Source organism: Xyrauchen texanus, chromosome 2 (genome assembly GCF_025860055.1).
Source record: "Xyrauchen texanus isolate HMW12.3.18 chromosome 2, RBS_HiC_50CHRs, whole genome shotgun sequence".
In the NCBI taxonomy this organism is placed as follows: Eukaryota; Metazoa; Chordata; class Actinopteri; order Cypriniformes; family Catostomidae; genus Xyrauchen; species Xyrauchen texanus.
In genome coordinates this window covers 8506738-8533661 of record NC_068277.1, presented here as the reverse complement: position 1 = coordinate 8533661, position 26924 = coordinate 8506738, and positions in this window count along the sequence as shown.

The following is a 26924-nucleotide window of genomic DNA, read 5'->3' as shown; positions in this document are numbered from 1 at the left end:
TATGTCAACAATTGTCTCAAGTATGTCAATACATTTCTGTAAGACATTTTAGTAAAAACATCTGAGGCAAAGTTGATATTTAAATTAAACATGATAGAGAACTCTTTTAGTCTCCTGCGCTATGAAAGAGCAATCTCTGAGTAATAAAAAATTCCTCTGTGCAGCGTCAAATAGAAAGAATGTTGTCAATCCATTAATATGGTGAACCATAACATATTAACGGTCTTAGTCATCAATAATTTGAGAGGTTGTCATAGAAGATATGGTCTGCAAGTATTGCTCAATTCTTGTTTCCCACTCCTGCCTCTGATATGGAATGACCGGAGTTCAGGCATTATAAACCACAAGCATTTTGTTTCTAAACACTGGTTAAATGACTGTATTATGAGTACCTGATTGTGCTCACCGCTTCAGCTATTTCAATGTGTCTGAAAATGTGGCCAACTGTAATAAAGTAAGGTCATGACTTCGGGTTTTGTGGCAAGAAGAATATATGAGAATATTTCTCTGCATTAACCTTGCGCGACCCCGCTTCCACATACGTGGAAGTTGTATTTTCGCTATACGCAAAGCACAATTTAATTTCATTTAAACTGACTGATCTCAGTTCAGGACTCTCTTGGCTGTCATTAAAGGGGTAAAAAAAGAGTCATGAGATAAAAAAACATGACGTCGATCACAGCTTTTTTCTGATTGGTAAAATGTTTCAGCACTGGCTATCAATTGTTTATTTGACAGTGCAAAGATCATTGAGATTTTGTGGCCAAAGTAGAAAAGTACACTGTCACAAAATTCAAATCAAATCAAATAATTTGTATTTGTATAGTTTGCATAGTTATTTTTGTTTTGTTTGTATTATTAGACTTTCTATAACTTGGTATTATTTAAAATTTCACAACGTATTCCTGCTGTCCACATAGGAGGACATACATTTTTAGTAGGGCTGTCGATTTAACATGCGATTAATTTGATAAAAAAATTTACGCACTTTAATCGCAATGCTTAACTGAGAAATTCAAGCTTGTAGTACCACCTGTTTACTCCAGAGGGCAGTAATTGAAATTTCAGCTGCGTGAGCAACACACAGTTTATACAGTGAAGAAAACAATTTCTTGCGTTCAAACACTTGGAGAACAAATGCGATCTTTAAGGGATCTTAAGATGTGTTTAAAGATTGAGTATTAAACTATATTTAACTCGACACAGTGACCTAAACATTTTATTTTTATGACGCAATACACCCGAGACGCGACACAAGCATGTCTGACGCAGGTCGTACGGTCTTTACCTCATACATATTTAATTGCCAACGAGGTTAAGGAGGTGTCCTTTAAACTGTTACACCGTTTTTACCCAGTCAATCTTTATTTAAGAAACATGCTGCCTGAAATAGATCCACTTTGCTCCTTCTGTAATGCTGTAGAGGAAAAGTTTATTTGTTTGTACGTACCTCTATTTTAAGTAGTTTTTCTTTGCTTTATAAAGACGTTTTATTTGGTTTTCACAGATTTGATAACTTAAGTTAATATTTTCTGATTAATCTGTTTATTTCAAAATGATAGCGAAAAGTGGGCTGAGACCCTCTCACAAAGTGGACAAAAACAGATATAAAAAAAAGCAAAAATTATATGAATCTGTTTTTCTCACCATGTTTTTAACTGTATTTTTTATTAATTTAGTCTGGTTCTTTTTAAAGTGACTAAAGTGTGAACATCCTTTCTTGAACTGTATTTCTATTGGCAGTAGGGCATGTTTGCCCATGACATCATTTTGGTTTAAAGGAAACACTTACTAGGGTAATAAATTATCGATTTATTTTTTACTCAAACATATCGATTTGCTTCAGAAGACATTAATTGATCGACTGCAGTCATGTGGATTACTTTTATGCTGCTTAAATATGCCTTTTGGACTTTCAAATAACCAGTAGTCTGATGGCACCCATTCATTTGCATTGTGTGGACATACAGAGCTGAAATGTATCTTAATTCTACAAATCATAATTTTGGTTCTGCTGAAGAAGGAATGACATACACATCTGGGATGGCTTAAAGGTAAGTAAATCATGAGAGAATTTTCATTTTTGGGTGAACTATTCCTCTACACTATTTCAGCGTTGATTGTGCTGCTGTAAATGGATTGCAGGTGGTTGGTAAATAAGATGCAAGTTTTTGTGCCACACAAAAACTTTTAAAGAGCCAAGAAACATCAGAGGCAGGTCAAATTTGAGTTTTTATGATTGAACAAGATGTTGTAAGTTGTGAAGCTTGCAAATGGTGACAAATGTAGCTCATATCAACTAACAGAAACAAAGTGACATGCAGTTTTCAGCCAACATTTGAACTTCCTCAGCATGATCAATGTAATAATTTTCCATATCCTCTGACTATTTCTTTCCTTTCAGTCCAACAAATACCTCTTGTTTCTCTCTCTCTCTCTCTCTCTCTCTCTCTCTCTCTCTCTCTCTGGGCCCCTGCTTTGCAGATGGTTTTGGATGACTGTCATGCTGTCAAACTGGCCTTTTTGGCCAGCGCCAGCCCTGCTTCACTGGGTGGCATGGTCCCCTTTTTTCTCTCATCTCTTATGGGCTTTTTCTCATGTATATCTCTATCATTTCAGACCCTTAATGAGGATTGGATGAGCCCATTGATGTTTTTGGGTCTTGGGGCCCGCCATCCGCATGTCTCTCAATGAAATCTCCTAGCAGCAGTCATCGGCCTCTTTCTTCCAGGGTTATTGTCACCCCTGAAAGTGACTTACTTCAGGCGTAGTGTGCCTTTCTCGCTCACTGTCTTTGTCTGCCTCTCCATGTCTCTGTCTCTTTTTCTCTTGCACCACTGGCCGTTGCTGCTTGAATAGCTAACTGTGGCCTCCTGCCAATGGACCTCATCCTTTCTTGACCCCCTCTCCTTTTCGCAAGAACACACACATCCTAACAGCATATCGAAAGGAAAATGGGTAGTTGATGCATAATATGTCCATGAACTTATGTCAATGGTGTTGTGCATAATTGTCCAACGTTAAAAGTCTTTGCTTAATGTGCAGATTCAACAATATAATTAAGCCGTTTGTAGGTTGAAGAAATAGTTCACCCAAAAATGAAAATTCTGTCATCATTTACCCTCATATTGTTCCAAACCTGTATGACTTACTTTCTTCTGTGGAACACATGAGTAGATGTTTTGGAGAATGACAGCCTCAGACACTTAAATTTACTTAAATTTAAACTCAAAATAAATAGTGACTGAGGCTTTTCTTTGGTCATACAGGTTTGGAACAATATGGGGGTGAGAAATGATGACATCATTTACATTTCTGCATTTGGCAGACGCTTTTATCCAAAGCGACTTACAGTGCACTTATTACAAGGACAATCCCCCTGGAACAACCTGGAGTTAAGTGCCTTGCTCAAGGACACAATGGTGATGGCTGTAGCTATCGAACCAGCAACCTTCTGATTACCAGTTATGTGCTTTAGTCCTCTATGCCACCACCACTCCATCATAAAGTTCTCACCATTTTTTCACCTTTTTTCATAGCTGTGGGTAAGAAACAGATCAATATTTAAGTCCTTTTTTACTATAAATCTCCACTTTCACTTCCAAAAATATGAAAGAATATGAAAGTGAAAGTAATAGTGGAGATTTATAGTTAATTTGTTTGGTTTCTCACCCACATCTGTCATATCGCTTCAGAAGACATGGATTTAACCACTGGTGTTTTATTGGTTACTTTTATGTTGGTTTTATGTGATTTTTGGAGCTTGAAAGGTCTTGTCTCCATTCACTTGCATTGTATGGAACTGCAGAGCTGAGATATTCTTCTAAAAATCCCCCGAAAAAGGGAAGGTAATACACATCTGCGAGGCATGAAGATGAGTAAATAACGAGGACATTTTCATTTTTGGGTGAACTATCCCTTTAATATGAGGTCACATAAGCTGCATGCATTATAAATACAAAATAATTAACAAAATACTCTTTAAAATAGATTTAGTTGATATATAGCATGTCACACCACTGAACATGTCAACTTCCCAAAAGTATTTAACTGTCTAACTAACTACCCAAATATAATTTTCCATTTTGGCTAATGATTCAATGAGGTGCCACAACCCCCTTTTCTTTAAAGCTTCTTTGCTCCTGGTATGCAACTTTAAGTCAGCTTTTGTGTGTGAGGCACCACATTTGCACATTTCTTCCGAATGCCAAGCGTGGTGCAATAGACTGTCCTTTGCTCTCTCACATCAGTCCTCACTCACTCTCTGAAAGCTGTTCTCTCTGGCAGCTGCTGTTCTTGCGGCTGTTCTGTAATGCCTCCTATTTCCACGAACTTCTTTAGGGCTCTGAGCTTCCCCTTTTTCTCTCTTGAATGGAGCCCGGTTCAGAAGCACAGAGAGGAAGGCAACACATTACGAAACCACCAATGATTTAATGCACCTGTTCAGTGCAAATCACATCTATTGTGTTGAAATGAATAGCACAGTAACTTTATCCTGCCTAACATTGGTCATTATATTTCACAGTTTTGCATCATCCTACAGTGATAATTTACCTTAAAGTCTACTTTTATTAACTTCTATTTTCTTTTCTTTTTTTTCCCCCAAATATTAGTGGAGTAAAATTAATGTTGTGCTGTGATTTTACTATATAGAATGAAGTCTTAAAAATGACGATACAAAAAGGAAAGTTTGTTCTGAACCAAAATCTAAATTAGAATTAAGATAAAAAAAATTATCATAAAATAATTTCATTAAAAAGATTTTAAATGTAGTTTTGCTCCAAAATAATATGCAAAATTTGTTTTTGTTTTTTGTTTTTAAGTAATCCCCAAGGATGGATTACTTACAGATGGAATCCTCAGTAAATGTTGATGCATGGCATATAATATTTGAGCTTTCATCTTATAAAATGAAATAATCATAAAATAAAAAATATAAAAAAATAAAGATTTGTCAAGGACCTCAGGTTCAGTTGACATGACATGACCCAGCTGAGGACACCATTAAGTGTCTAAAGCTATAAAAGATCAATCTCTGAGCAATAAAATGTTCTTCGGTGTTTACTTCATTCTTGCATACAAATACATGTACACTCATTATGACATCATCTTAATGAATACCCCTGCATATCATTGTGGTGATGATTACATGACTTATCTCTACCAAACCTCCACCTGGAACCAGTAACTGGAAAAGCACTGTAATTGGGGCACTAAAGCGGTGCAGACACAGGACCCTCCGTGAAAAACAGCCATCGGCCCTTTTTCATGTGATCACAATGCCTTGGAATGCATGTCACACTACGGCTCTCTGCTGCACTTCCACCTGTCACCCATGTACCCCTCCAACTGCACTCTGATCAACCAATTATGCCGAAAGTTTAGGATAAAGTACACAAATCCTGACCTTGAGTTAAAGAACAATTACCCTGATAAAATATAGCTCCAGTCTAACTTCTCCTTCTGACTTTCTAGTTGAGTTTAAGTGCAAATGTACTTCAGGGTTTTCCACTACCGGTTCTTCTTTTTGAATGCACTTTGGGTGATTCTCACGAAACCTGTCAAGAAAATATCCTGGTCCTATTTTACCCCCAAATCAAAAGAAACAAATAAGACATTATATTTTGCATATAGAGAGTGAAGCATATTTTTAGGGCTATTATGATTTTGCATTATGATATTATTTTCATGAGATTTTTCTCATTACCGCAACGTGAAAAAAAAAAGATGGTCATTATGACATTCTCAGTGCTCAGAGTTCAATAACGAAACCTTGAGTGCGTCAGGATTTATTTTATTGTTTATATACAGTATATATATATATATAAGTAGTGTAAAAAGTAAAATATCGTGATTTGGAACCAAACAAATTAAAAGCAAAAGTTGCTGTAAATTAAAGTAGCCTTGATGAACCAATACTTGATAAATGTACATAAGTAGTATCAGAATAAAAATACTTTACTGTCCACTGTTGTTCATAGCTCTTGCATCATATCCAAACTGCTACCTGAGACGCCCCTGAATCCACTCTATACACCTCCTGTATGTTGAGGCCAAGGCCTCAGTGTCTGTCTCTGCAGTTGCATTGCACAATCGGTACCCAAGAGAGGCCCTCCTCCTCCCTCCCATTCTCTGGGCACCCAGGAGCGAACAGTGTGCGGAAATAGCCCCTGATTTACACGCAACAGCTGCAGAGAAGAGAGGCCCTTTTGATCAGCTTAAGCGGCATAGATGTAGCCCCCGCTAATTTCACCTGTCGTGGAACTTGGAGCATAAAGACTGTGCCACAAAAGTTGGTGAAAGTTGGTGCGATGAAAAAGAAAGGCAGAGGGAGGCATATCCATCACCCTGTTGTTTTGGTGTCACAATGCCCGGACAATATTTAACCAAAGAGCCATGCATTTTGCAGACGGATTGCATTTTTACTAGGTATCACAAAGTGCAAGTATGTGCACCAAGCTGCCAGCAAGTTTGGCTCAAAGGATGGCATCCCTATTGTTGAGGAAGTATGCCACAGTAGTCTTGCCACAGTACTTTCAAAACCAACATGACTTCCCTTTTTGCAGAGTACAACCTCATTGGCCAATTGTTCAATAAATGTACGGACAACATAAAAGAAAAAATGTTCTCTGGCAAAGGTCTCTGGCCTTACTGGAAATGGCTGAGGTGTTGACAAAGACAAACTGTATCCTTACTTAATGTGAAACTACTTTACGAAAGAGCTATGCAAAAAAGGAATCACGATTACCAAATAGGTAAGGCCCTAAATAGAAAAATATTAAGAAATAGTCATAAAATTAAACTTAAGCTCAATTGACAGCATTTTTGGCATAATGTTGATTGATTCTGGCTAAATAATTTCAAGGCAGAAATCGAGGTTACAGTCAGGCACTCACAATGGAAGTGAATGGGGGCCAATTTTTGGAGGGTTTCAAAGGCAGAAATGTGAAGCTTATAATTTTATAAAAGTACTTACATTAATTATTCTATTATAACTCATGTATTATTTGAGCTCGTAAGTTGTTTAAATCGTTGGTTTGCCGCAGACTATTAAATAACCAGAATTATGGCTGCAATTTAAGTTAATTTCATAGAACTTAACCCAGAAATGGTTAGTAAGCAATTTTTCTCACACTAGTAAAATCATGTTTACAGGCATATTGTTTGTGTCTTGTGGCTTTTAAATATACTTTTAAAATAGTGATTATTTTAATGTTTACAGATTGGCCCATTCACTTTCATTGCAAGTGGCTCACTGGAACCAGATTTTTTATTTTACATTTATGCATCTGGCAGACACTTTTATACAAAGCAACTTACAGAGCACTTATTACAGGCACAATCCCCCCGGAGCAACCTGGAGTTAAGTGCCTTCCTCAAGGACACAATGGTGGTGGCTGTGGGGATCGAACCAGCAACCTTCTGCTTAACAGTTATGTGTTTTAGCCCACTACACCAACACCACTCCACTAATTTTTGTGGTAATCAACATTATGCCTGTTACTATGCAACGTTCCAGTAACTTAAAAAAGTTTACTGTCCTGTAATGTCTGGAAACAGGATCACTTCCAACAGGCTTTTGTCTTCTGACCTGTGAAGACAAGGGAGGAAAAGTTATTTGGGTTGTAGTTAGTGTGACAGAGTCACTGGGTTTCTGTGTGGCCTGCTAGTTTGTGGCTGGTTACGCCTTATGCAAATCCACATTCCTACATGTTCTTTTATAGTGAGCGAGTCTTTTATCTGTATTGAGTGTGCTTACAAATGCAAATTGATTCTTTAAAAAAGTCTTTAATTTTCTCGAAATACATGGTCTTGCCTTTCAATGACACTGCATAAAGTGCAATATTGGTCTTTTGTATATATTAATTGTTCGTTATTTAATTAATCAAGATGGACTTCAAAGACTTTGGTCATTAATCTTACAGTTCAAACACAATCGATGTTTAATCACTGACCCTTAACACTTAGTTTAATAATTTTAAACCATGATTTTACCTATACATAATTAATATTTACATTACATTCATAATGTTAGCCAGAGGGGAACTGGCCCCTCAGTGAGTCTGGTTTCTCCCAAGGTTATTTTTCTCCATTAATCTACATCTTATGGAGTTTTGTGTTCCTTGCCACAGTCAGCCTACAGCTTGCTCACTGGGGTTATTAATACAATTATCATTTAATTATTTTTAAACACTATTAAAAATTGTATTTTATCTAAATTACACAATGATGATTAATCGACTTTATAGACATTACAGTTTTATCGTCTGTTAATGCTGATATTCTGTAAAGCTGCTTTGAAACGATGTGTGTTGTGAAAGGCGCTATACAAATAAAATTGACTTGACTTGACTTGACTTCGTTATGATGCATTTGCTTTAAAACACAGAAAGAAGGCAAAGACGTGTACTGCAGCTGGTCATCTCAGACCAGGCGGGATGGTCCTGTTTGGGTATAGAGTAGCAGATTGGTCCGAGTGAGCGGTGGGACATTCACCTCTAATGGGCCACTCTGTCAAGGAGCCCAGGTTTCAGCTCACACTGACCACTCTATATGTGGATGGAAATTAACAGTGTTGCTGAGATTTAAGTCAGTCAACTACATTTCCCATCATTCTCTATGGTAAAGAATGATACAATTGACATAGCATCAGAGTTCAGACTTTCTCAGACTTGTAACCAATGCAGGGAATCTGTTATTGTATGAGAGAGAGAGAGAGAGAGAGAGAGAGAGAGAGAGCCTGCTGATTTTTAACTGAATCAGCAGGCTGGATGACAGGAAGGGATTATCAATGGGAATAAGGGAGTGAGAATCACCCCCCTAACAACTGGCATTAGAGAGCTGTTTGATTTGGTGGAATTGCCCAAAAGACTGAGAAAGTACACTATTGAATATTAACCATTAATATATTTTATATATATATATATATATATATATATATATATATATATATATATATATATATATATATATATATACACATACATATACAGGATTGGGAGGGTTATACATATAACTATTAGGGTTAGTTTTGAAATTAATTCCACTACAGATTACAGACTATGCTATAAAATGTAATTTGTAACATATTCTATAAGATTACTCAAGGTCAGTAATGTATTCTAAATACTTTGGATTACATCTTCAGCTCTGGTATTCATCTGGTAGTTCTTCAGCATTTGTTTTGATCTCTGCCAGTACAGTAAGACAAAATACACACATTAAAAATACATTCTCTGAAAACCTAAATGTCTCATGCTGGGTTGTTTCTAAAACAAGATCAATCTAATTGATCACTTTCAAATGCAATTTGGATCGTATTATTTATGTGTATAAATGTTTTCCATCTGAAAGGACTAAATATTAAATTAAACAACTTACAATTTATATATATATATATATTAGTAGTAATCAACATTATGTCACAAATGCTGTCGATTGAGCATAACTTGTATTGAACCCAGAACATTCCTTTACGAGTGCTGCACTCTCAGCTTCGTTTAGAACACTGTATCTTATTTAAACCATTCCACAAAATTCCACAATATTTTCCCAAAAATCAGAAAATGCACACAAAAAAAAATAGTCACCTGTAATTCCCCCAAAATAAAAGTGACTTTCGGCATTGTTTTTGAACTTTTAGCATGTTACTGGCAAATTCGTTATTTGACTTTCTATCACAGAGATTTCTTTTAATTATTAAAAAATTAGAATAAAAGAAAAAAGGTTTGACCTAGCCTACCTGTCAGAACTGGAGTGATGAGAACTAGGGGAGACAAAAGGTTAGCTGGGCAGGGCATGTAGTGACCATTTGTCTTGGAGCGACCATTAAAGCTGGAGGTCGCAGTTGGGGGGACTGAGGTCAGGTAGAATGCACTTTTGATATGGTGATACATTTTGTGAAATCCTTGCAGTGAGAGATGTGGCGAGGCTGTGGGAAGATTTGCTCTCTTTTGTGGTGAGCCTCTCAAGGCACTTGCATTGTGTCCTGTGAGCCTCTGAACGGGAAATGATTCCTTTAATCATTGGGTAAACCCAACAGGGGCTGCATTCGGGGCAGCGTGGGGGATCAGAGTATGCAGTATGCACTGACCACCAAGCTTGCCCTCCCAGCAGTCTCTTTAAATCTGATGACATCCCATAGAGGGGACTGCTATGAAAGACAACTAGCCTACAAAAATGGCTACTCTGTAGACAAGCCAAAGTCTCTCTTAGTCAAGACGAAAGTCAGTAGTAGTACTCACACCTCATTTAAAGGGATAGTTCACCCAAAATGTTTTGCTCTGTCAACATTTACTAACCCTCATGTGTTCCAAGCCCATATGACTCTCTTTTTACCCTGAACATAAAAGATGTTAGGCAGAATGTTATCTCAATCACCATTAACTTTCATTGCATTGCATTGCAGCTGTCATTTCCTAACATTCTGCCAAACTTCATCTTTTGTGTTCCACTGAAAAGTCATACAGGTTTGGAACGACATGAGGGTGATTCATTTATGATATAATGTTCATCTTTGGTTAAACTAACGCTTTAACATTTGGATTTTCCCAAGAACTTTATCAGCCATTTTGTGAAAGCTTGCATACTCTGCTTTTTTATTTAATGTTTTGTTGTTTTTGTGGTGGCAACTGTCTCAGCAGCTGCTCTTAACATTTCAAAATAAAAGTGCCTTTGCTGCCTTTGTGTGTTAGGAATTTACAAGGTTCCTTTTTTCTTTTTGTTTCATGCATCGAGCCTGGTGGCCCCTCAGAGCACAGGAAACAGGGAGAAAACAACTAAATGAGGAAATGATTTTCTGCTTTGAACCTATGGTCTTGTATTTTTATGGCCAACACAAGATATTTTCATTGGCGAGTAGATGGTAACAGGTATCTGGGCTGGGTATCGATTCTGATTTGATTCGATTTTGATTCACAAGCTCGTGATTTGAATCCGATTTCAATGCGATTTTATTCCATTCTGATAAATTTGACAGGAAATCTTCCTGAATTTTGTGCTTCACTGCACATTTTGATGCAGTTTACCAGTGAAATGTCCAGTGGGAGAACCAAAAGCAAGTGAAATGATGTGGTAATCAAACAAGGTTTTTAAGATGAATATTAGATGGATGTTTTATTGAGTGAAATGTACATACCTAACCTAAAACTTTAACAGAAACCTAACCAATAGTGTTCAAAAAGCTAAATGAGAGGTGAACAGACTTCCATACCCTAAACGTAACCGATAATGTTGTTAAAGCAAATTCTACATGAAAAGCACATTTACTGAAGCAACCATGCCATTTTGTGTTGCTTCTATGGCAATTTTGCTTCACTTTCACTTTCGTTTCGAACATCCTTGGCTGGGCTCGAGGATCAGTCGCTGAGTCCAAATCCAACACTATCAGGTGAGCTACTACACAAGTTAATCACATTGGAATACGTGTATGAATGTAGGAGGGTCTGTAATATAAGCATTCAAATATATCAGTTTTTAAATTATGCATTAGAGTAAAAGAGTTTTCAAATCATAACATGGCAGGGTGTGAGTAACAGAGTGAAAAACAAGTGTTTATGAAGTCATAAACAGCCATAGTACCCATGATTTGAATCTGCAGCAAAACGTAGAAAGCAGCATGTGAGACTAGGTTGAATTATCAACACAAATAAAAACTTTATTTTTAATTAAACTTTACAGTAAAATACTGGGATTTTAAGAATCGTTATTGGAATCAATCAAATGAAGATTGTGATTAATCAGAAAATCTATATTTTTACCCAGCCCTTTGACAACATTGATCTTTGTCACCAAGTTTGCCGTTGAAAAAGCTAGTACTTCTCCCCACATATTGGTCAGATAAAGCACTCAATGAAGAAATTATTACATCCTTCCCAAATTATCTGTATTGTTCCTCTTTTAGAGTTGCACCATGTCCATATTTCAAAAGACACACTTTCCCAAAGACCATCATACTTCCCATAATCCGCTAAGATACATTCACATTATAAGCCATGATTTTTGTCACATCAGTCACCCTGGCTGCAGCCCTTATAAAATGTCCCATGCATGCCTGCGTAGTGTCGATGACACGCTGCATTTTATGACCTCTGCACTCCAATTGCTGCCATTACGGCCCCAGACAAAAGGTCCTCTCAGAAACGTACATATTTTCCCACATGCAAAATTGGAAATTGGAAACTTCCTCTCACATGCTGCAAGGCTTTGTGCTGGATAGTCATGAAAGGCCTGGCTGGTGGAGAGGTGGAGTGGGGGAAGAGGCCGAGGTTTTGGGAGGAGGGGAGGTCATGAGTTGGCCTAAGGACTGAAAGCAGAGAACCTTGTCTTTATGAAGGATGAGTTATGTCCTTTGATGCAGACACAAGCAAGTACAGTCTTTCAGGTGAGGTGGCATAGATTGTCTGGAACATCTTCATGGACCATCTTAGCAGCATCTCTGAGGGTCAAGTTAATGGCTCAATCATGGACAGAATACTTGAATGCTATAATCCAAGTATAATTGCCAAGATGCTGGTCAACCAGCAAGACCAACATCCAACCAGCACTAACCACCATAAATCAGCATGAGAATTGCATGATTGTTAAGATGGCCTTTTGAGCAGGGAATTAACATATATCTTGGTATTTTTCCAACTAATTTTTCATTGTTTTATCCTTTGCCATTTTACCACGTGCTTTGGTTTTTTCCGCTCTTCTACTGTTTCAACTGCGTGTATTTTACAGCGTGCATCCTTTTTCTCTCTTTTTTTCTTTTCCCGCTTGTCAACATCTCACATCTTGTCTGCGTGCATTCATTTTCTCCACTGTGTTTTACATGGATTATTGCATCAATCTCAAACATCTACTGATCAGGAACCATATGGAACCACATAGATCTCAAACCCTTGCCAATCAGCAACAACAAATAATTGTGCTAAGTCATAGCATCCGCTCATGTTATTTCTTCCTGCTTTGCATGACACATGTTTACTATAGCTTCTTCCGTCAGCAGTGATGGATTCACATGTGATAAATCTAATTAGTCAGGCTGATGGAAAAGGTTAATAAGTTAGAGAAACACACTTTGGTTCCAGATCTAGAGCCCCCGCAGCAGGGCATTTGAGTGATGTCTCGGTGGCATACTTGCTCAGAAAAGCGACACCACTCCCTCGTTTCTGTTGGGGTTTCCAATCAATTCTCCCCCAAAAAAAAACCGAAAACATTTAATATAAACATCATATAAAGGTAGGGCTACTAAACATTAGATCTCGTTCTACCAAAATACTAATTGTAAATTAAATTATTACAGGTAATATTTTGTATGCACCCTGTTTGACTGAAACCTGGCTTAAACCGAATGAATATATTTTTTGCATATCCAGAGTGTATCCAGATAAGTTTTTGATTTTTGTCTGGACAGCAAAAAAATCACATGAAATCAGATATTTCAGATTCTGATTAAAACCACATCGGGAGGTGGTTTCAAATGCAATTTAAAACAGGTTTTTTTTTTTATCCGTCTCAGTCCGGACGCTCTGGCTGCTCAATTCAGATTTCAAATATCTTTTGCGTCACACTTAAGACAACACACAACGATAACGTCAAAAATCGGTGACTGCAGCATGGAACATCACAATATTTACCAGTCTTCTCTGTCGCTGAGTTTTTTTTGTGTGACGGAGGACTTCTGCTCCGCGACTGGTCAGGGTGCTTATTTGGAGAGCGAGATGATGCACCTCCATGTTTCCCGCAACAGTTTTGAAAGCATCATCACGTGGGTACTCCTATGTCATTACCAAAGCAACCCATGAAGATAGGTTGGTTATGTCTGAACGTGCAAATCTGATTTGATCACTTGCAATTAATAGTGCGGACAGTCTGCCTGAAAAGATCCGATTTGCCTGCAGTCTGAACATAGTTTAAATGAATCTACTCCCTCAGGTTATTGTTATAAACATGAGCCTCATCTAAAGGGTCGAGGAGGAGGTGTTGCTACAATTTACAGTGAAGTTTGTGGTGTTACTCAGAGGACAGGATATAAGTTTAAGTCTTTTGAATTAATAATGCTTAATGTAAAACCGCCAGATAAAAAATAATACATCTCTGTCGTCTTTTGCCCTTGCTACAGTATATAGATCACCTGGGCTGAAAATTTCCTTGGTGAATTTGCACATTTTCAGATCTAGTAGTTAACGTTGATAGATCTTTAATTGTTGGTGACTCCAACATTCACATAGATGATGAAAATGACACATTGGGATTAGCATTTAGCTATATTCTCAACTCTCTTGGACAAAATGTGACAGGACCAACTTATCACCATAATCATACACTAGATTTTATTCTGTCATATGGAGTTGATGTTGATTTTATAGAAATTCTACTACAGAGTGATTACATCTCAGATCATTACCTCATCTCTTGTTTGCTGCGATCAGCTAATGTCACTTGTTCTAAACCACACTATCATTTGGGTAGAACAATTCTTTCAACCACTAAAGATAGCTTCACTAATAATCTTCCAGAAATGTCTCACATACTCAGTAAGGCAAAAAGTCAAGAAGAACTTGATGTAATAACAGAAAATATAAATACAGTCTTCTCTAACACTCTTGATAGTGTCGGCTCCCTTAAGTTCAAGAAAATTCAAGAAAAAAGCCCAGCACCATGGTACAATGATCACACTCATGCTCAAGAGAGCAGCTCAGAAAATGGAGCAAAAGTGGAAGAATACAAAATTAGAGGTATTTCACAGTGCATGGAAGGATAGTGTCTGTAGCTACCTGTAGTTAGGTCAGCATATTTTAGCAAACTCATAGAAAATAACCACAACAATCCTAGGTGTATATTCAGTACTGTGGCTAAATTGGTGAGGAATAAAGCATCAACTGAACCAGATATTCCATCGCAACACAATAGTTATGACTTCAGGATTTTCTGTCAAACACCTCAGAAAACAGTGTCTCATAATTTTATGAGCAACTTCAATCCTTCACTGTCATAGGTCATGAAGAGCTAACAAAACTTCAAAAACCATAACATTTGTTAGATCCAATACCAACTAAGCTCTAAAAATAGGTATTCCCTGTAATCTCAGAACCTCTTCTTAATATTATTAACTCCTCACTGTCCTAGCACATGTCCCATGAATCTTAAAAATGGCAGTTATCAAACCGCTTGTTAAGAAGCCACAGCTTGATCCTAGAGAATTGGCTAATTACAGACTGATTTCAAATCTACCATTTATGTTGAAAATACTAGAAAAGTTAGTGTCCTCCCAGCAATGTTCATTTCTACAGAGAAATTGTATATAAACAATTTCAGTCAGAATTTAGGCCCCAAATAACCTGCTTTTATAATCTTTTTGCGGCTGCATTTCTCTTCTAGTGCTTTTAGATCTTAGTGTTGCCTTTGACATGATAGATCATGACATTTTCTTGAATAGGCTGGAGAATAATGTTGACATTAATGGACTTGTAGTAGCATGGTTTAGGTCCTATTTATCAGACCGCTACCACTTGTATGTGTAAATGAGTAATTGTCAAATCAAGCAAAAGTTAAGTATAGAGTGCCACAAGGGTCAGTTTTAGGGCCTCTCCTTTTCTCCTTACACATGCTTCCTCTGGGTGATATTATCAGGAATCATGGAATATGTTTCCACTGTTATGCTGACGATACCCAACTTTATATTGCTTCTAAACCCAATGGAAATTCACACTAAAAACCTCTAAAAAACCTCTAAAAATTAGCCACTAAAATATAATTTGACTCTCGATGGATGTACTGTTACATCGTCTTCTACAACAAAGTACTTGGGTGTTATATTTGATACCAATCTGTCCTTTGAAAATACAATTTCCAATGTTTGTAGAACAGCACTCTTCCACCTCAGAAATAATGCTAAGTTACAACACATGCTCTATTTTGCTGATGCCACAAAATTAATTCATGCATTCATGACCTCAAGACTAGATTATTGTAATACATTACTGGGAGGATGTCCAGCAAGTTCAATAAATAAACTTCAATTGGTTCAAAATGCAGCTGCCAGAGTGCTGACTAGAATCAAGAAATATGATCATATTAGCCCCATTTTATCATCGTTACATTTCTATTCATTTTAAAATTCTGTCAACTACATGCAAAGCTTTGAATGGTCTAGGTCCGCAGTACTTAAGTGACCTTCTGACATGCTCATTTCCATCACATTCATTACGATCACAAAATTCTGGCTTGTTAATAGTTCCTAGAATATCAAAATCCACAGAAGGAGGTAGATCCTTTTAATATTTGGCTCCAAAACTATGGAATAGTCTCCCTAACACTGTCTAGACTAAAGTCTAGAATAAAGACTCATCTATTCAGCCAGGCATACACTTAATTTATCCATCAATTAAATTTAGGCTGCTTTAGTTATTTCTGATGGAACTATGATCTATAACACAGCATAAAATTGAATGACATGACATCTAAGCTAAAATTATTCTATTGGTTTCCATGTCTCAGTTTACCAGAGCTGGCCAGAACTGCTCCACTGCTATGTGTCTCTGAGTGATGACGACAAAATGCAGCCGGTGCTAGTCAGTCATCACTTCAGTTTTTACAATGGACTTCAGAGGATGAACTGATGCCAACTCCAACTCTAAGACATCGGATACTTCATATACCACTACCTGAACCTTGGACTTAGGATGGACCCCACAGAACCTCACTGAAATGCCCTGCCGGTTGAACTGCAATGCACCTCATTGCATCACCTTTGTCCATTGATGGACTACACTCTTGAAATGGAATACACAGACTATCATTTTTGCCAAGAAAAGCCTTCATCAACCAACTATCAAATGACAATGCATCTATATGAATTTCTGTAGTTAATCCAGAATGTCTACAAAGACATTAGTCATTAAACTTACAGTTCATAAAAAACCTTTGTTTTTTAAAACACTGGACCTTAATACTTACTTAGTTTACTAATCTTAAACCAGGACCTGCACTGCACATAAATAACTAATATTGGCATTATATTCATGCTGGTTAGCCAGAGGCCCCCACAGTGAGCCTGGTTTCTCCCAAGGTTATTTTTCTCCATTAACCAGCATCTTATGGAGTTTTGTGTTCCTTGCCACTTTGCCGTCAGCTTGCTCACAGGGGTTCTAAATACAAATATTATTTAATTATTTAATTTGATACACAATTTACAATCATATTTAATCAAACTACACAACAATCACTCTAAGAATTTATAGATATTACAGTTAGATTTTTTGTCTATGCATGATTTTCTGTAAAGCTGCTTTGAAACGATGTGTGTTGTGAAAAGCGCTATACAAATAAAAATGACTTGACAACATGTTAGGTTTATTTTTTTAAGGCTTAAGTTAACGTTAATAATCAAATCCCCTATTTTTACTTCCAGAACAGGACTGTTGTGCTCTATAGAGCTATCTTGCCTTTGTAGAAATCATACAAATAAACACAATCAACAGCAAATTTTTTGTTACACATGCATTTTCAGTAATCAAAAATTCCTAGCTGTGCATTTAAACTCAAATGACAAATATAGGTGCAATGAACTGCATTAAAACCATAGCCTGTGTTAGTGTTTACACCTCAACAAGAACCAGTGGATGACTGAAATGACTTGGACATTGTTTTATGTAAGGGAGTGGACGTCACCGTTTACCATTACTGTCAGTGAAAGAGCTAGGCAGGAATTATGCCACTGCATACTAGATTTGCCATGAATGAAATCCAGATTTGGAGAGGAATGCATGGTATGGCTGGAAAGGAGGCGTTATGGGGAGATGGTCACTGGGATAGAAGGGGGGTGGAGGGCTCTCCACTTCTCATTACCAATCAGTAAATATTTACTCTTCCACATCATTACTTTCCAATCATCACATACTCGATCATGTATGAATCAGAAAGGAGTGGAGGAAATGAAAAATAAACTGGTGTCAGAGCTCTGCGACCATTTATTACTAGCCAAAACCAACACGTTGGTTGTGGTGATGTAGGTGAAACACATGTGAGGGACTCATCAATGAGGACTCTCGAAGACATGGATTTTCTCAAACACATGCTTGCAAGCCCATCTCATATCAGTTTCACCTTGTGTAATCGTGTTTGAGTGGATGATTCATGATTCCATAGGCAAGCCATTTTATTTAGTTTATCCAGGAGATTTTTAAGGTCTAATGCAAAGGCAAGGATGTATTGCAGGTCACACAGGTGGACGTTAACCTTGCTATAAAGACCAGCCTGTATTTTAAGGCTGGTCCAATCAGGTTTAGTGCTGGTCTAGCTGCTCCAAACCAGCATAGCAATGATGTTTTCCAGCATGGTCTTTCTAATGAAGTTGGTTGACTAATGGAGGCTTACTGGGTAAGCTTGTTAAGAAGCCTGGTATCTGAAACACAGCATGCTGGTCTTTTCAACAGAGTTAAAATAATGTTCTGGGCAAAAAAAAGAAAGAAAAACAAAGCAAAAATCATAGTTACAGTAATACAAATAACAGGGAAGTAAATGGGACCATGGAAGGTGATGATTACCCTGGTTCATCTCACATATACAATCTGTCTACTTAGCTACATCTAATAGTACTTTAGATAGTCCAGCGATAAACCGTAAGGTACTTCCCAGACCCCTGCAGTGGCCACCCTCAACAGAGCATGGCAAAAATGTGACAAGACATGATTGCTCATGAATTTTTAGTGAAGGCCTCTTCTCTTTTAGCATCTGAACATGGGTAGGTGGTTTGGAAAAGGGGGCTATATATGGGTCTGGGGCACTCCTGCAGCTCTTTTGTATTTAAAGAGTCTCATATTTCAAGGTGGTCAAATCATGGGCTTCTCAAAAGTGAAAGTCTAAAGTTTCGGGTGAATACCAGCGTTCCCTTTCATTGCTCTTGCGGTGGCTACAGAGAGCCTCTTTTAAATAGCCCATATGCCTGTAAAATGGCAGATGGGGTCTGTCAGGAGAGTCAAAGACCAGCAGTAAAAGTGAACATGTTTACACTGTTTGGATAGGCAGAGCCAATGAATCCTGGCTCGTTGTTGAAAGCTTACAAAGTCACTTCCAGTTGGAGTTGCATTAAATAAACAAGCAGGGTTTTCTTCTCAACACTCTTCAAAATGCACTAAATAATCAAAGTCAGACATTTCCTCTCAAAGACAAACTGCAGTGTTGTTGCCCGTGTAGGTGGTTTATGGGCTAAAATTATGTTGTAACTAACTCTGCCCATGTTTCTTTGAGACAAAATGCATGGCGTAAAGCTGTCAGATGCTAAACCTACATCATTCATACATTTTGTTTTGTGACTATCACATTTGAGTCAAAATAGGTATGGTACAGTTTAATCCAATCCAGCATTCCACAATGAGGAATGCCTGAGTCCCTTCATTAGCTAATACTATTGTGAATTGCCTTCATTGTCTCCGTTTTTGTCCCCACCTCCTCTGAAGAGAGCGTGCTGTGAGTTTCCACCAGTCTTTAGCCCAGACCCAATTCATGTCAATCCAACATGCCGGTCTATTCGAGAGCTTTGATCTATAGAGGATTTGGAGAAAAGAGGGGACCTAAAGAACAGCCAGTTTTCCCTGCAATTGAAGTGAGCTACAGTATAACTGAGCATGTCTGATATTCGTAAATCATCTGATTACTGTTGCTTGTAAGATAGTCAGAACATTGAAACTAGAAGCTTCCTTTGTCAAACCCAGACTTTGCTAGTTGCTATCTTTAAACAATGATAACACATTGGGGGTACTGTAGTTAGCTCGGTTCCAAAAATAATTGATTCTTCGATTCTGAGGCGTTGGGAATCGAAAGTCGGCTCGCTCAGGGGCATGCCATGATCCTTTGTCAATTACACTATCAATCATAAATATTTATGAAAGTAATGGTAAGCTTTATTGCACTATTTGTTGTAGCATTTAACATTGCCTCCTGTTTATTCTTAAGAATTGGAAATCAAATTGTCTGGAATCAACTCATCAAAACCTGAATTTGACTTCATCGATTCAGAAAACCTGAAATCGGAATGGGAGTTATTTCCAAAACTTCTGGAATCTAACAGCCCTACTTAAGACATAAAACCCTTAAAGACATTATGACATGGGGTTTGCACTTTAGTGGGACCTTGCAAATCCAGATGAATAGATGACAAAACAGGATCCTCGCCCTTTTATTTGGTGTTGGTTGCTTAACAGTACATGTGTGAAGCCTTGGGCTTGGGTCATAAATACCACAGAACAAGAACTTGAAAGATACCGAGAACGATTAGAGAGAAAGGGCTTCATTGTAATATATGTGGGCTGCTTATTGTTGTATATGCAAATCTATAGATTACACAAACATTGCCCAAACCTGAAACAGATTGAGGAAATCTGGACTGGCTCCCTAAACAGGTCTGTCCAATCACAGACTGACACTGAGAAAGCACACCCACAAATCACCCATGTCAACTGTTTGTGAACTAATGTTAGTTTCTCAGTTTAATGTCTGTGATGGCATCAGGCATTTAACCCTCAGAGACCCAAGCATAGAGTTTGATATTCCTCCTCCATGTTTTTTAGCAAGCCATTGATTATCAAAATCGTACATTTTTAAGCATAATATTTTGGGGGTGAACTTTTGTGTGACTTCCGAAAACTGATACTGTCACTTACATTGACTCACTTCAAAGCTCTAAAAAGCACCCAAAAGTGTCATAAAAGTACTCCATGTGACTCGTGTGACATATTCATTAGTCTTCTGAAGGCACATGCTTGATTTTGGAGAGAAAGTCATTTTCAGTGAAAATCTTGACGTCCGTTGCATGGTCATGAGTACAATGAGAAAAGCTCGTTCACAGTGGCTCACATGTTCCCACGATAAATTTCGTTTAGTGCTAAAACAATGAAAGTTGTTCCGTTAACATGAGCCTCTTAAAACACACTACTCTCATAGTGCTCAGGAATGTACAACAGATATCAAAGTTGTTTAAGTTCACACAAGAAGTTAAAACATGTGAAAAAGTTTCTCTAATTTTTATTAAAAATGTTTCCTGTTTTGTTCTGAATAAGAAAGTACCTTGTTTTTGTGTGAACTATTCCTTAAACATTGCCTAATAAACTTTACAGCTCTGAAAACAGTAAGATTTACATAATAGGATTCAGTGGTTTAATTAAGTTTGTGGCCACCTTGCTTTGTCAAGGATCAGGGAATGGAGGAGGAAGCTCTCCAGGTTGCCAAGCCTTTGATAAAACCTCCACCATGGGAGACAGAGAAGTTAAGAACATGCTATATATAAGGTGTGGGATAAAAATAGCAATTAGTGATACTGGCACATAGATTAAATTCTTGGGGCAGCAATAATAGAGAACACAGAGAAGTATTGAAAGATGTTTTCCTCTGTGGCAAGATGACTCTAGAGGGTTTAACACAGAAGAATACATTGGAGACAAAGTGGTTCTAGAGGGGAAAAAAGAAGAGGGAGGAAACTCAACCATGCTCAGATACAACTTTTGATTGGATAGGGAATGACACTAAGCTTAAATAAATGCAGAGGTACAGCCACTAACATTCAGCACAATCAAAGCATTCTCTGCCTGCCTGCGTGTGTGTGTGTGTGTGTGTGTGCGTGCATGCGTGTGCGTGAGAGAGAGAGAGAGATCTGGACCAGGCCTGAACCAGTTGACCACAAAGCCGGCCATGTGAGAACAGGGGGCACCTAAAGGGTTATGCAGTTGAACAGGCTGACAGCTGTTGACATGAGAGGACATTTACGCTTTGAGTTTGTAGTTAGACAATATACCAGCATTAAGGCATAGTACCACATACAAAATATGTTTTAATGCTACAGACCACCTTGGTGTGTACTGTTTGTGTTTGCATACAAATGTTAGTATCTAGCCAACTTTAATTAAAAAATGTACACAAGTACGTATAAACAGATGCGATTGGCCACCACATTGTCAACACATGGTTCAGTTGAACATGCCTAAAGTGTGTTATTGTGTTACCGCGGCGGTAACACACTTCAGTACTCAATGGGGTGATAGAGTTATCTTCAGAAGTCTCTGCCATTAAACTGAATGTGTTATTATTCAGGAAAGTTGCTATAAATATATCGACTTAATCTTACTTGCTCAGCAATATTTCCTTGAAACTTTGCTCCACCATAACCAGTATTTTGCTTGAAATAAAAACTCATAGTAGAAGCGGCCAGTTCACACTAATGTCTGGTACATTGCCCCTTGTGTCAATATGCAACATGTACTTATTTTATTTATTGCAGTCTGCCACATTGTGGAACGCAACGTCACACAGTCGCCTACAGCTTGCTCACTGGGGTTATTAATACAATTATCATTTAATTATTTTTAAACACTATTAAAAATCGTATTTTATCGAAATTACACAATGATGATTAATCGACTTTATAGACATTACAGTTTTATCGTCTGTTAATGCTGATATTCTGTAAAGCTGCTTTGAAACGATGTGTGTTGTGAAAGGCACTATACAAATAAAATTGACTTGACTTGACAAAATCGTAGTTTTGTCTTATAACAGAGCGAGATTCCTTTCTAGATTTTGCTGGCATAATACAGTAGGTGTGCCTCTGATGTGAAGGCTGTCTTAAATTGTAATATGGGAATCATGCTACCTGTTAAACATACAACATTTTGGACAAACTTTGCACCAAGATTCCATATTTCCTTCATGGATATGGCAGTGCCATAATGCTTTGTGGAGACATATTTCCATTTAGAATGGAGGAAGGAACTGAGTGAAATGTTATTAGTATTTAAAAAAAAATTCAGGTTTGAAAATTATTAAAATAGTTCTTATTAAAAATGTAGATAGATAGATAAACAGAAAGATGGACGGACAGAAGGACTGCTCGATGGACATCTATTTAGAGAGATAGATAGGTAGACAGATGGATGGACAGACATTTAGATAGATACACGGATGGATGGATGGATGGATGGATGGATGATGGACAGATGGACGGACGGACATCTAATTAGACAGATAGATGGACAGGCAGACAAATGGACAGATGAATGGATGGATGGATGGATGGATGATGGACAGACAGATGGATGGACGAGGACAGACATCTAAGATAGATGGATGGATGGATGGATGGATGAACTGAAAGATGGATGGATGGACAAACATCTAATTAAGTAGATAGATAGACAGACAGACAGACAGACAGACAGATGGATGTGTTGAAAAAATAAAGAGCCTATGTTAGTTCAAAGACCAAAGCAAAGTTTCATCCACCTTTAGTCAGCAACCCAACATATGCTTCAAGAGTCCCCATGTGGTGGTGTTAATTGTCATAAGTGAGTGTTAGTAAAGAACGTGTCTCGCTGTGTAAATGAATGTAGAGAGGCTGCCCTCTTTTGAATGGGAGACCACTTGGTTAAAATGCTTTAAATACCTGAACACTCCAGCCCTGTTGCAATCAGTAAACAGAAAGGATGCTTCAGCCTTCATTGTCTCAATTACATGCTCAAGGTTTGTGGACTTGTTGCTGTGTTTACTAAAATGAGACAACATCCATGCATCCACAAATACATTTAGATTTTCTATCAGCATTTCAGTTGGCCCATCTCCCATTATCCCCTCCCTCAGCCAAACACCATACCCCCACTCCGCACAACACCACCCATTCCAGCATCTTAACCCTATGAGCCAGCTCTGTCTGGGCTCAAAAGAAGACCTGTCCGGGTCATATCAAGGAGCAAATTTAAATGAACTGTTTGTGTTTCAATAGGTTGCCTATGGAATGTGAACTCCTACATTATGGGTCCCCACAGGGTGGTCTCCCTGCTCCTTGAGATTCACTTTAGGGGTCCATCCGGGGCGTCATGGCAGTGGGGGTTGTAGGAGTGTGGAGGATGGAAGTTTAGGGTGAACTTCCAAGTAATTGTCCTAACTGCCCCATAAGGTAGAATTATCCAAAAATTGGGGTCCCTTTTTATACTACAAACAATACCAGGTCTGTGTTTTCAAAGAATTGATGAATCTCACAACAATTAGTGATACAAAGGCCTAAGCCAACCTGGGGAGATTGCTAATTGCTACCGAGTCTGGGAAAGCTAGGATAAAAGCCTATAGTGTGGGTGGTCACCTTTGTAGTTACCTTTGTGACAAGTGAAGAGACTACAGTTTGCATGTTTACATACACTTTAAAAGTTTGAATTCAGATGGACTAAAACAAGAATTTGTCTTTTTAAAATGTCATGTAAATGCTTAAATCTGACTCCAGTCTACTAGTCTGAGTTTTGCGAAGTCGGACTAGCAGACCTTTATAATGCGATTGTAGCTTGGCGTTGCCCAGCATGTATACACATTAATCAATCCACAACTGGCGTTGGCATTGTGCTCATTCTATGAAATATAGAGGTGACATGCAGCATGTGTTACCGACAGTTCCTCAGCTGACCTCCTTCATTCAAATGTTCAATTTTGCCTTGTGTCATGTATGCTAGGACAAAAAAATAAAGACTTTAGCCCAACTATGCAAAAACAATCTATAGCTTGATTATAACTGTGCATGTTAACATACTGAGTGATGCACATGCCACCTAACAGGAAACCGTGCAACAAATTTGACAAACAATCAAAATTTTGTTACGTTTACATGTACACCAATACTCTGATTATTGGATAAGGTATAAGGAATAATGAGATTAAGTTGTTTACATGATTTGGGCCAATCATTCAATCCCGTTTACATGCTACATGCAATTACCCGTTGCTGAGAAATGTGATGTTTAATGCTTTTTTATAAATGAATATTTATTACAAAATAATACTTGTTGCAAATATGTCTCTTTAAATACAGCTTGGCATAAGGAAATTTATTTCGTCAGTTTGTGAGTCATTTTGAACTATTTATTAAAATAACCACTTCATAAGAGTCATTTTCGACTACACTGGATGTGCTACCTGTTTTGATTCACTAAAAATAATCTGTTCATAAGAGTCATTTGTGTGTGACTCAGAACACAGGCGGTGGATGTTGTTGTGTTTCGCCCACGAGCACAAACACATTTCAAAGACGTGTTTCCTTCCCATTATTGTGCGGCACTGTACCACTGGTGGAAATTGGTGCATAGAACTGCTGTTTTACATGAAGCCGAAAACCAATTGCAGCTTCTTCTCCCCAATTTTGGAATGCCCAATTCCCTCTACTTACTAGGTCCTCGAGGTGGTGCGGTTACTCATCTCAATCCGGGTGTCGGAGGACAAGTCCCAGTTGCCTCCGCTTCTGAGACAGTCAATCTGCGCATCTTATCATGTGGCTCACTGTGCATGACACCGTGGAGACTCACAGCACGTGGAGCCTCATGCTACTCTCCGTGATCCACGCAAACTTACCACACACCCCATTGTGAGCGAGAACCACTTAATCGTGACCACAAGGAGGTTATCCCATATGACTCTACCCTCTCTAGCAACCGGGCCAATCTGGTTGCATAGGAGACCTGGCTCAGCACATCCTGGATTCAAACTCGCGACTCCAGGTGTGGTACTCAGCTTCAATACTCGCTGAGCTACCCAGGCCCCATAAATGTGGCCGTTTTTAAAATAATGTTAATTATACAAAGATGTGATGTCATTTGTATTTGATAAAAGTTGATAAAACATTCTTAGTATGACATTTGTTAATATGTCCTTTAAACCAGTTAGTTTAATAACAAGTTTATCTAGTTTGTTATGTTTTCTGTAAGTTTTCACATTTTTAGAAATTATCTTCTAACTGTTAAATAACATTCTATTAAAGTTAAGAAAACTGAAAACTTTAATGTTTCCACAACCACCAGTAAATAAGATTGCAGTGTGAGTTATGCAGTTATATTGTTTCCTGTTCCACAAACACAATGTAACATTTAATGAACATTCATTTGTTAGCTCGGATGTCTGCATGTGTGTCTGTAGTAGGCGATGATGTCTAATCAGTTAATTAGAACGGATTTTGTTGAGGCCGATTTGAATATTTCTTTGCATAATGCAAAGCTTTCTAATATACTAATCCCCAGCAAATTACACACACACACACACACACACACACACACACAGACATCCATAGTCACAAATGAACAATCTGTCCAGTCTAATCAGTTTAAAGCATTTGAATAACTGAAGCAGAAGTATAAGAGCTGTGTGATGACACCTCAAATCTCCCAGGAAGTAACGCTGGCAAATAAGAGCATTTGTTTGTCTGATCTAAGATTCCTTAAGTGTGTTTTCAACTGATCAATGTTGTATTTCTAAAAACAAATCTTAGTGAAAAAATAACTTAGTGCAGTTAACTTGATATTGCTATTATCCCCTTTAGCTGAAAGGTTTTGCACATGTTGATCTTGGTTTTGATTTTTCCATTTAGTTTCTACACTTTAGTTGTCATCACTTTAGTAGCAATAATTATATTCTGTTTAAAATGTATTTAAACAGTGAACATAGTGGATAAGTATTATTTATTACACAACTCTTTGGATATCTTGATTCTGATTGGTCATTTGCGGCATTACAAAATTTACATCAGGGCTCAGATCCCAGTCTGGCACAGTGCTATTGTCTATCCATCCTGTGTCAGGAGTGGTGTAGGAGACATGTGAATATGCTGATAAAGCCACCCACTTGGTAAAAGCTTTTTACACAGCACGTCTTATAGCTCTAAGGTCTCCTTCAGGTTTTGTGGCTTATCTGGGGCTTCCACTCTCAAGAGGGCAAGCAGAGGAGCCATTCATCACTAATGAACTACTGAAATTAGCCTTGTTAGTTGATACAGGCTGAGAATGTTTAAAAATACTGTTTATATTCTGTTTCCTTATTTCTTCTTCTATTTAGGCAACCTATTGACAAAATGGATGATAAGGACTGTAGGACTGAATACAAATTCCTACCCAAACTCCATGAGTGCCACCAAAAATCAT